We start from the raw sequence: 12049 nt of genomic DNA, 5'->3' as shown, positions 1-12049 counted from the left end.
ATTTAGGTATATTTCATCACTTGTTTTTAGGAGTACAAACAGACAGCAACACAGTCAAGGCTTTGTTAGCCACAGATTTAAGCTACCTTGAAACTGTAAACGCGTGACAAGAAAATCCTACGTATTCAGTTACCACTTTCAAAATTGAAAGAAGGTTTGTGTACAGGTGCACTGTCACTTAGTTAAGGAGGAGCTCAAAAAATAAAGTTATTCTACTTTCTCCTGGCACTAGTATGAATTAAAGAAACATTTTCGAAATGTGCTGTTCAACCATATGGAATCAATTTTTGCAGACATATGGAGCTCCAATTAAATAAGTGTGGCTTTGCTGACACAAAAGTCCACCTGCACATATTCAAATTTTCCAGAAATAGGCCATCTAATTTAGAGCAGCCCATCTAACAATAACAGTGTAGAAAAGCAATGCGTATGATATGACACAGCCACTGAAAGTAGTCTCTTTAAATAGTAATCGCAGCCTTACTTTTGACCATGGTCATGATATAACCAGGTAGGATAGAATTAGTTCCCCTAAAATATAATTTCAATTATGTCAGATCAAAATAAAATTATTTTTCATCTTCTCCATCTGCAAGTAAATATATAATTGGTAAAGTAAGCGAGGTACAGTTTTTCAAAGAGAATTTTATCAGAAGTCAACGCAAATTAAAAAACTGACGGTAACTATGCTTCCTAGTTTTTAAGTTTTCTTTGCACATTGTGCATCCAGATTTTCCCAGGATAAATATATGGACAGCATGCCATTTAAAAATACAAAAGTCAACAAACTATATATAAACATCAACATCCTCAACAACCCTAAAATCTTAAAATAAGAAAGGTGTCCGATGAGGTGGAAACTAACAAATTTTTAAGGTAAGCACTTCAGAAATCCCAATTTTTATTTTTTAAGGATTCGGAGTTAATTGGGCCCCCTTGTTCATATCTAGTCTGACTGGCTTTTTATTAGGTGATGACGTGCAATTTTTTTCCACAGGACCCTGACCTCATTCAGTGAATACAGTAGCTAGAAGGACAGACTACTCAAAATCTACACATTAACTGAATTACATATGGTCACAGCACAGCTCTACACTTTACCTACTCCAGGTTATTCTGTGCCTTTTCAGAACAGCACTATGAGGACAGAAACACTAGTTCTCACACTGAGCTCCTCTTTGGTGCTGTCAGGATAACAACAGATTGCATTACAGTCCCCTGCGAGGTACGGCATACGATCCCCATAGTCTGTGAACTTAAAGAATGAAACTTTTGAATTAGAGCATTACAAACTTTAGTGTTCAATCAGAGATTCCTAAACCTTGTTTATCAGAGTACCTAGTCTTATATAATACTTTAAACTGATTTTCTGGGGAGGTTGTATTCACCTGCCTTAACTAGGCAATGCATCTTTTCTTTCTTGTAGTGCACTGCCCCATTCACTACCTGTCTTAAAGTTTCTACCACAAACGACAGCAAGTTTTCAAAGAGCTGTCTCCTTTGCTGCAGTCTTCGTACACTTCTGGTCCAGTTGAAAAGACCATACAATTCTGAGATCATATAATTTAAAACTGTATCATAATGAGTATGTCCAAGGAAGCTCAGTTAACATATTCTAGACAACCTTAATTCTTCACCTTCCCAGCTTTGCAGTGCTTGTTCTTTGTAACTCTACCGTTACTGAAGACAGCTTCCTGAGCTTGGTTTAATTTCCAGCTCTTTTGAAGACAGTAACCATTGAAAAGGAGAAGCTCCATCTTGTTCAATACAGACACCCAGAGTCTCCCTCAAAACCTGGCCACCTCTCCTTCTCATCCAAGCTGTACCTTTGCCAATCCTGGGGACATGTGCCACCACTCCCATCACACTCTGTCATCGGGGTCAGTCTCCTGCTTCTGATCTCAGTCCTGCCTCCCTGCCTTTTTACAGGAACTGCTTCGTTCTCATCAGCTTCATTATATGATATATTGCTCCCTCCCCTCCCCGCAACCAGAATCCTGTTTCTCATGAGCTTCCAGCTCTCATATACTAGCTTTCTTTTTAATCTCAGCATTGTCTCTCAGCTTTTTGTCCCCTTCACAGACCTGTTAGCTCTTCCGCACCGCTTTTCACCTTCCAATGTTTTTTCCCACTGCTTTACTCTCCCACTCAGCCTCCTGCGCTTGCCTCCCTATCTTTTCCGTATTTCTTTTCCTGGTTCCTACACAGTCTTTGTGATTAGTGTGCCATAGCCATGGCTACTATGCTTTGTGCTGAACTCACTTCCAATGGTAGGTGTTACAAGAGGTTTGTACAAGGGCTAATGAGCAGTAATACTTAATTTCAGGATCCCAGAAAAACTTGAGCAGAAGACAAGCCAAACCAGCAGCGCTGTCTGTGCAGAAGTAGAATTTTAGGCACTTAAATCCCTCACTACTGAAAAACACAGATACCTATATATTTAGGTATATATATGTCAAGGCAGCTGTATGAAGACTTTGTGGACTATAGGTACTTCAGTCTTAATGTTAGATTAACACCATCTACTCCTTTAAATTTCTTTTTAAAAGTCATTTTACAGAGAACCCAAATAAAGTTAGATAAGAGCCTAAATCTCAATCTAAACTCAGTCTCTGTTTCAGTTAACACAGTTACTAGTACTTCTTTACGCCATTCTTTCTGAAGACAAAACAGCCCTTGCTTCAGTGAAATACATTAAGTATTGGGAGGGGGGGAGGAGGGAGGAATGTTTTTTAATTAAGAACAGGGTTTTCCTGGCACTGTTTACCAAGGATAAATGTTCTTATCTTTATTCCACTGGAAAAAAGTAGATGATAGCATACCTTCACCTATTTTCTTCAGAAAGTATAAACCAACCAAAGACATCTTCCTGTCTTGTCTCAAACATCCCCACTTTTTGTGGGGGAGGGGCTTAAGGAGGTTAAGGCTGAATTTAAGATGATTTTATACAACCACAAAATCACAGAATACCAGGTTGGAAGGGACACCAAGGACCATCTGATCCATCCTTTCTTGGCAAAAGCACGGTCTAGACAAGATGGCCCAGCACCCTGTCCAGCTGAATCTTAAAAGTGTCCAGCATTGGGGAATCCACCACTTCCCTGGGGAGATTATTCCAATGGCTGATTGTTTGCATTGCGAAAAAATTTCCTCGTGTCCAATCGGCATCTCCCCAGGAATAACTTGTACCCATTAGTCCTCATCTTTTCCACCTGGCTTCTTGTAAAAAGGGAGTCTCCATCTTCTTTGCAGCCACCCTTTAAATACTGGAACATGATCATAAGGTCTCCCCTAAGGCTTCTTTTCTCAAGGCTGAACAAACCCAGTTCTCTCAGCCTTTCCTCATATGGCAGGCTTCCCAGTCCTCTGATCATCTTTGTGGCCCTTCTCTGGACCCTCTCCAGCCTGTCCACAGCTTTTTTCCATAGCGGGGACCAAAACTGAACACAGTATTCCAGGTGTGGCCAGACAAGCGCTGAGTAGAGTGGGATGATGCCTTCTTTCTCTCTGCTGGGGATGCCCTTGTTGATGCAACCCAGCATCCTGTCGGCTTGCTTCGCCGCAGCAGCTCACTGGTCACTCGTATTGAGCTGGTTGTCCACCAGGACCCCCAGGTCCCTTTCCACAGAGCTGCTCCTCAGCCAGGTAGATCCCAACCTGTGCTGCACTCCTGGATTATGTTTTCCCAGGTGCAAGACCTTACACTTGTCCTTGTTGAACTTCGTAAGGTTCCTGTTGGCCCACTCTTCCAACCTACCCAGGTCTTCCTGCAGGGTGGCTCTCCCTTCTGCAGTGTCCACTTCAACACTCAGTTTGGTATCATCAGCAAACTAGTTAGGACAGGCGGGCTTCCCCAAGATGTGAAATAATAAAGCAAATTAAAAGACATCTGATTTACTGCATAAGTCCTATTTTCAGAATAATTTCAATATTTGGGTTGGTAACAATAGGGTTTGCATCAACAAAATGTGAACTAAAGCAACACAAACAGAAATCAGAAGTATATAATAAATTCAAATATGATGAGAATTTCATTAAGAACATTGTTCCTACCTTTGAATATACAAAAGTAGTTCTTTGGATTACCTCTTGACTTCACTCTTATTTGTAACGAGCATCTTTTAAAACGAAGAGGTAACACAAACCTTAACATAGATTAGTATAGGTTAGGTGATCTCAGCTTCTTGGTACCAAAGAAAACTAACAGCTAGCTGTAGGATTGTTCCTAACATGGATTTACATATCAGTATCCTAAACCTGTCAGCTCTCACACTAATCTGCCCTTCTACCTTACTTTTTCTCTTCCTGTATTTTATACATTCTCCTGTCTCACACAACTCCTCCTCTTCCATTCATCTCCCTGTGTTTTTTTTCCTCCTCTTCCCTGTAATTTCCTCACCAAAATACAACCCAAGTTTCAAATGATGAAGAATGCAGTCACCTTTCTGCACAGTATAATCAGTACTTTGGTGGCACAACCCATATGCGCCGCAAATGCTGCAGGACCTTTCCCTCAGCTTTAATACAGTTCAGGACTGGTGTATGAGAGATGAATGTAAAGCAAAATACTAAATTGGTGTAAGTGAAAAATTCAGATTAATCTTTCACTTATCTTTGCAATTAGCTTCCTGAGATTTACAATCTTGTTTGATGTAACCTGTAAATTGATTGCTCAGAAGACAATAGTTCTGGAAAAATAAAAATCTAGAAGGGTCACACTGGATTTAAAACCAGACCTGTCATTAATTGTTATCCTGAGCTTATTCTCAGTGTTATTCCCTCTTCTTCCAGCCTCACCTCATTCAAATACACAGTGTCACATTTTCATGGCACACTTTACATGCCATTTTGCTTCATGTGCCGATCAACTTCCCCATGCTTAAGCCTTGCATTTCTTTCCCATTTGCTCTATTTCTAAATTTGCACTATTTCTAAATAGTGCAAAAAGTCACATAGCTTTTCTTAATTTTTTCTTCTGAGCCACTACACTTCCACTTCTCATGATAATAAAACAGTAGTCAGTCACATTGCTCCTTTTCTCTAACAGAGCAGCAGATCCAGGCTTCCCTTCCATCAAATGCAACCCCGTCCCTTCAGGGTGACAACGGCAATCTCAGTTCTCTCTTGTCTACCTTTGTGCTCTGCTGCCGTCCAAAATTCTACTCCTCCCAAACAACTAATGGGGTCTGTTCCTGAATCCTCCAGTGTGCCACACACTGAAATACTCAGGAGGCTGACCAGTGTGTGTGTGTGTGTGTGTTTGCAAGTGCATGTGAGTGAGCAGAGGCAGCCTCCCCTCAGGGTAAAATACTCACATACAGCTTGGGCGTTTAAGCTCTAGGATCCTCAGAGCCTGTAATAACATCTCTGCAACTGAATCTTTTTGATTTAAAAATCTCAACCTCTGCTGAAATGATGTAGATTCAGTGAAGAAAGCACATACCCCTCCTACGCTGCTACTGTATTACTGAGTGGCCGTTTAATAATAGCGTACTTTACTTAATAAGTAAAGATGAATGATTCAGTGCTAGAAGGTGTCTGCTAAAGAGGAATTTCTATTACATCTTGATTCTTCCAATATTGAAACTAAAAGGAAAAAATAACTCTGATTTATCTGAAATATAGACAGTAGACTGAAGTTACGTTTTATATTTAAATAACAAATTATGGATAATATTTATGTACACTACAACAAGGCAGCCTTTCAACAACCTTTTTCTGTGTCTGATATATAAAAATTAAGTATAAATGTAATATCATCAACGAACACAGTATTTACAAATAAATCACTTATTCCTCTGTTGAGCCACACTGCGTTAAGTACACTTTAATGCTGAAAGTGGTACCTAATTTTGTTTAACCCCAAATGCAACAGCAAAATAAAAATGTTCAAAATACTTGGATCTTGCTGATAAGTGCTCAGCATTGAAAGGTGCATGTCAAGATAATGTAAGATGGTATTTATTCTTATTTCTTCTGAAGAGTTCTCAGTCACATGAATGTATTCAATGTTGTATTATCTCTTGTTCTTCAGTTTCATATACTGCCTGCTGGTGCTGAAGGTAAAAGGAGATTCAGTTATCCTGACTCCCACCACCAGTATGGGCTGATCCTGCAAATCCACCACTGTCACATCCCATGGAGGAAGCAGGACTATCAATATGAATCATGCCCTTAGAACTAGGCTTCAAAACCTAAATAATCCAATGGCTGTAACTCACACAGAAGCCAATTATCACTGGTGATCCTAGACATTTCTCAAAAGCTGGCACTCTGAGTCTCCCTTATTCATCAGCATGTTCACGCTTGTTTGCTAGTTAGGATAAAAGTAACGTAAATAGCTGTAACTATTAGTAGTAGATTGATGCTGAATTAAAAACAAAAAAACACAAAACACACTGGTAAACCTACCAAAATACCATAAAACGAATTTCAGTATTTGCCTCCACTCACTTTAGGAAACCCTTTTCCTCTGTTTATTTTCTCTTCCTGCTCACAAGCTCCTGGCATCCCATGTACTGCAGCATTTACATTCTAGTTTCCATCATCAGTAATATGAAAAAACCACTTTGTTCAGCCACACATACTTCTCCTTGCCAGAAAGGTCAAGAGAATCATTTACAAACGGTCCACCATTTCCCCCCCCAAATTACCCATATGAATCCAAGAATCACCCCATCCATGCCTCATCACATTAACAAGTGCCTGTGCCTCCCCAAAGCCTGCCAAGACTGAAGGAAAATAATGATTCTTACCATCTAATGGTTTCCCAGCATGAAAAATTTACCAGTATAATGGTGACAGAATCATACACTGCACTAGTTTAAATCTTCCATGAAGGGGTCTGGTTTGGTTTTGTTTGAATAAATAGGTTTTTGGCTTAACAACCTTCATCCAAAAGAAGCCCTGCTCATCTTCAAACATCTTTCTTGCTAGAATAAGACAATTTTAGCATGATTGCTACAGCAATTACAGTCTGGCTGATGCTAGTTAACTTGCGCACACAGACAAGTCCCAGAACTTTTCAGCAAACAAGTGATCCGGGTTTATACTTTGTACAGCCTAAAGCCAATATAGTTAACATTTCTTTGATCCTTGAGCTTCACACTTCAGAAAGCTGCAGGAGAGAGGAAGTGCTGGAGGGCTGGTAGTTTCAGGAACCATTAATTATAGGAACTCATCATGAAGGGCATTGCTAGAAGTTCGCTTCAGACCATCTGAAAGTATTAGAGATAATCCAATGGTTTAAATATAAACGGCGCAGTTGCTGACACACAGCTGTCCATGAAAGACAAGGTCTCAGTACATTTTTTTCCACCAAGATGACGATCTGTAAGGTGTTGAAGAGGAAAGAAATTTACCATGGTATAAGCCCCTCCCATTAAAATGTATTCCGTAGCATGTTTTTTGTGTTTGATCTCAAAGTAAATGATAAACCACATCCATTTTTTTAACTGTCTACTATACTATAAATATTATGGCTAAAATTTTCAACAGATTGGCTTTTAAATTTACCCAGGAAAGTACACTCTTCTGAACTAATTTTTGCAACAGAATTCATCCTAAATGGGAGTTACAGTCTTTTTATGGGAAAAACCAGAAGTGAAATTCAACTAGCCCCAATGATAAAATTAATGAGCTATTCAAAATTATTTGTCTCCTTTTCAAATAATATGTGTAAAACCACATGGCAAGTTATTGGTAGAAGCAGGAATAATATCTTACTTAACTAGTTCACTTTCTTAAGAGTTCTCCACTGCCTAACAATGTATTTTATAAATATTCAGGTTTTCATTATAGTGGTTCCCTATAAGAATCAATTTTTTATTACAATAGTCACCTAAAGCACAGAGCCCTTTTCACAGTCAGCTGTATGGTGGCACAATAAGGCCTAAGCGTAAAAAACCCACTAAGTTAGATTTTACTTTTTAATCTGACCCTCCAGTGAAATGCTGAAAAGAAACTTTCTCTTTAAATCCTGTCCAAATAAAATCTAGAAAGCTGTAGCCCATCGTTCACCAGCTGCTTTTTCACTTACTAATTTAAGAACAACACTTCTTCCTGTTGCACACTTACCAGGAAGCAGCTATGCCATGAATGTGTTATAAACACTACACGTCTCTCAGGCTGCATGGCTTTCTGAAAAACAAGACAACCTAATGGAAGCTCTGCTCTTTAACATCCTCTACTTCCTGCCCACATTCTGGTTACTTAATACCAAAGGTAGAGCCTGTGAAAGAATTTCACATCTCATTTTCCTTCTGTTATTTCCCCTTTCAATCTGAGGTCTTCGATGATATGCTGATTCCCCTGCAAGTCCACTTTCTCACAGATACGCTGCAAATGCAAAGGCAGAGGGATAAGCAAACTGCAAGACATCACTTATTGAGAACAACCCTTCTGGGGTACAGGAGGCAGCAAATACATATATTCTTCAGACAACATGACAGAAAAACTCCATGCACCAAACAGCAAAGTTTGAGCTGCAGAAAGAATGCAACACTTCATCTGGATCACCAACGTGGCATTTCAATGTGTGCCTCAGCATAGTTCAGAGACATGGGATGGTCCTCTTGGGGTGGATGTGCAACTGCAGGCAACCATGCAATGAATGTTCAGTTCTGAAGTTTCCATAGTATATCTGTTCCACGTGCCCTAAACACCACAGTATGCTTCTCTATACCCTACAAAAGGCAACATAGCTATAGGAACGGCTATAATTATAGAATACCACAGAGGGAGAGATGGACCCTGAGGGCACTGCCTACATCCTATGTCTTTGCAATAGCTGTGTATTTTTTTGACAATTGCCAAGTAACAACTTCTCCTCAACGATCACAGGAAGTGAACCATACACCACACAACAAAAAGGGATAAAAATACCTATTTTATCCTCTGTTTCCTGAGGGGCAGCCATTCATTCCTGATCCCAGATTTTGTGATCAGTTCCATGGTGAATGTGAGAAGATGGCGGGTAGAACAAGTAAAATAAGTTGTTATTAAAGGGTTTGGGAGAAGAGCAGAAAAAACATACTTCTTATCCACAAGCAACCAGTGGAAATGCTGAAGCACGTTGTTAGTGCCAAATAAATATAATGAAAACAAACAGTTTCAATCTCCCTTCAGACCCCTTGGAGACCTAAATACTTCAAATCCAAAGACTCGCCTCATAACTTAACTTTCTATAGTCATTCCAGAATAAAATCTCCTGTGCAGCTTAATAAACTGGGGCTTAAAACTGTTCAGGTTCTTTGCCCCACTGTCCTGTTCAGAAGAAATTTGAGGAAAGTTCTTATAATTTCTTGTCTAAATTCATTCTGGAGCAATTTATAGTATCAATACCAGAAAAATTGGTTATACTTCAGCTGAAACAGTTCTTCGTTGCTGATGTTTACCCATACATTTATTTACGAAAAATAACTTTATCCCTTCTCGACCTTCATTTGACTAAGCTAAATGACAAAAGCTTTCTAATTTGCTCTTTGAACGATAAATACCATGTAACTCTGATCAGCCTAGTAGTCTGTCTTTGCACCTGTTCCAATTTAAGCCCATCTTTCTGTTCACTGCAAGTGAAGAGTGTTGGACACAATATTCCAAATGAGGTCTCAGGAAGGCTTTGTGAAATTCTGTTAGCATTTTTCCCTCTGTCTACAAAAGTATCATGGCTAATGCATCGTAGAAGCACATTAGCCTTTTTCACAGCTGCATCATACTGGTGGCTTAGAGCCATCTTAGTGGCATTATCACAGCACTTCACCTAATTCAGACCACTACAACCACTAAATCATCTACACAACATCCTATGATGTTAACAGATGTTCTTCTCATTTTAAATATTTGCATATCGAGATAAAGACTAACATGACCTCTCTGAGACCAGACACTGGGGGCTCGCAGAGCTCAATTAGCAACTGAGACTTTCTGATTCTTAATCCTAAATATACACCTCCAAACACTAGCAGCAAACAGATGAACTACACAGTGCACAGTAACAAAGCTACTCCTATTACTCCACGCCAAATGCCTGTGCCTGCACTCAAAAGCCTTTTCTAAATGGAAGGTTATAGATGACCTCTTCTTTCCCCTACCGTGCAATTGCATTAGCCTGCTGAGGAGCCACACAGAAGATGTCCAGAAAGGCCAAACCTCTACCCACCTTGATGTGGGGGTGGCCTCCCCACTGCTTGCTCTCATCTTCATGTCCTCAGCTGGCACTGAAAGTGCCTTTTTGTGGTGATCCCATCTAGACAAGCTTCTAGGTGTTAGGCCACCTCCTCCCACACATACTTGGTCTTAGTTGCCAGAGCAAAAGCTGCTCAATTACAACTACTTCTACCAAAGTTAGTGTTTACACAGATATATTCTCCCGAAAAATGTTTTCAGGATTCTGAATTTATAATTTGAATGCTCTTCTTGTTCTAAAATTCAGATCATACTGAAAGTGACAGCTCACAGTAAAGACAAAAAAATCTAAAAATGCAGGAGCATAAATTGAAAGACTAATGTTGGACAAAGGACCTGACTGGTACCAAGCGAACAGCGTGGCAGTTCCTACACAAGGCAGTCTCTTGTAGCTACTCACATCATAGAGTTAATATCACATTCACAAATACTCCTAATGCTACTAATAAAAACCTATCGTTGTGAAAAGCTTGCCCAGAACATGAACATTACCAGAACTAGACAGAACATGAATTACTTTCCCTTAAAGCTCAGGATCCCTTAATTGCCTCAGAAACGCCATGCATGTTTTGCAGTTGCATTCCAAAAAATACTTTTTCTTCCAAGGAACTGGCAGAGCCAGCACTGTCCTCTGAGCTAAGACATGGGAGTCTTTTTCTGTAAATAAAGCAAGTGTTCTAGTCAAGCAACACACTACCACTTCTCAGAAAATAAATACCCTAGTTATACTTGAACTTGGTTTCTCTTTTTTGCCCATTATCACATGCATACCTTAACCGTTTCCCGTTTATATCTGTAGTATGAGCTGCCCTCCACCGATGAACGTATCACTGGTAAGGGAAAAAGCTCACAAATATCTAAGGCAGATGGGATGACTTCTGCTAGTACCTTGTGGTGTAAAAGTCAATGTTAATAACAGTGCGGCACTAAAATGAAAGAGTGTAGCTGTACAAAGCCTCCAGCATTACCTCATAGAAATTGTAGACTCACTAAATCACTTCTGCAGATGAAATACATATACCTTCTAGATATTTATGTTCTCAGAGCACTTTCATGCATCACTGAATGGATGCAGAATGGACCAGAAACAACTGAACTGACATGACCTAACGTTACCGCTGGTCAGCTGAGCTGAGTCAGTTACAATGAGGAATAGATATTCTTCAGTTAGCTAACTGCCCAGCAGTGGGGAAAAAATAACTCCAAGGTGGCTTAAGCGCATGTCTTTTATTTTACAACTGGAGGGATGAAAAAAGGCATCATACAGCCAGTTATGCCAAGCCTGATGATGACCCATCTCATACCAAGCTGCAGTAACACCCAGCATTTTATTAATCTGCCGTAGCGCAATTTGCCCCAGGCTGTGAAGATGGTTTTCTGTCCTCCGTGTCACATGCGCTCATTAGCTGCATGTGAATGTATCAATTTGGCCCTTTTGTTTTTGATAATGGAAAAGGTTATGCTTCACTGAAATTGCAGATAAATATCAGACACAATTCTGGTTAGGTTCTTAGTCTATGACGCATGGAATATAAAATACACCCACTTTTGACTGACCGCATGCTTGACTTATTCTGACAATAAATAAGTAATCTGAAAACCAGGACAACTATCTCCTGATGTTTGCAGTTGAGATGTACGTAAATAATACTTAAATATTAAAATTTCAGAGTCCATAAATCTGGTAAAACATAAAGTGTATTTTTTATTTCTAATATGGAATCTCCATGAAGAAAATCAGCATGATTTCAAGAAGATTTCAACAATTACTTTTATTTTAATACAAATGCATATACCTCTTGTAAAGTCCCACCAGCAAAATCCACTCACGTTCCTAGCTGGAAAATACATATGCCAACATACA

The 12049-nt window shown here is 39.6% G+C and overlaps 1 protein-coding gene across 2 annotated transcripts in view; it reads right to left on the bottom strand.

Annotated features, from left to right (window-relative positions):
• TBL1X (transducin beta like 1 X-linked) overlaps positions 1-12049 on the bottom strand; it is a 203545-nt gene that overhangs the window by 146288 nt on the left and 45208 nt on the right. The gene's annotated exons all lie outside the window — the stretch shown is intronic.

Source organism: Buteo buteo, chromosome 25 (assembly GCF_964188355.1).
Source record: "Buteo buteo chromosome 25, bButBut1.hap1.1, whole genome shotgun sequence".
Classification (NCBI taxonomy): domain Eukaryota; kingdom Metazoa; phylum Chordata; class Aves; order Accipitriformes; family Accipitridae; genus Buteo; species Buteo buteo.
The sequence above is the reverse complement of the archived record's forward strand: the minus strand, read 5'-3'. Positions and strand labels throughout refer to the sequence as shown.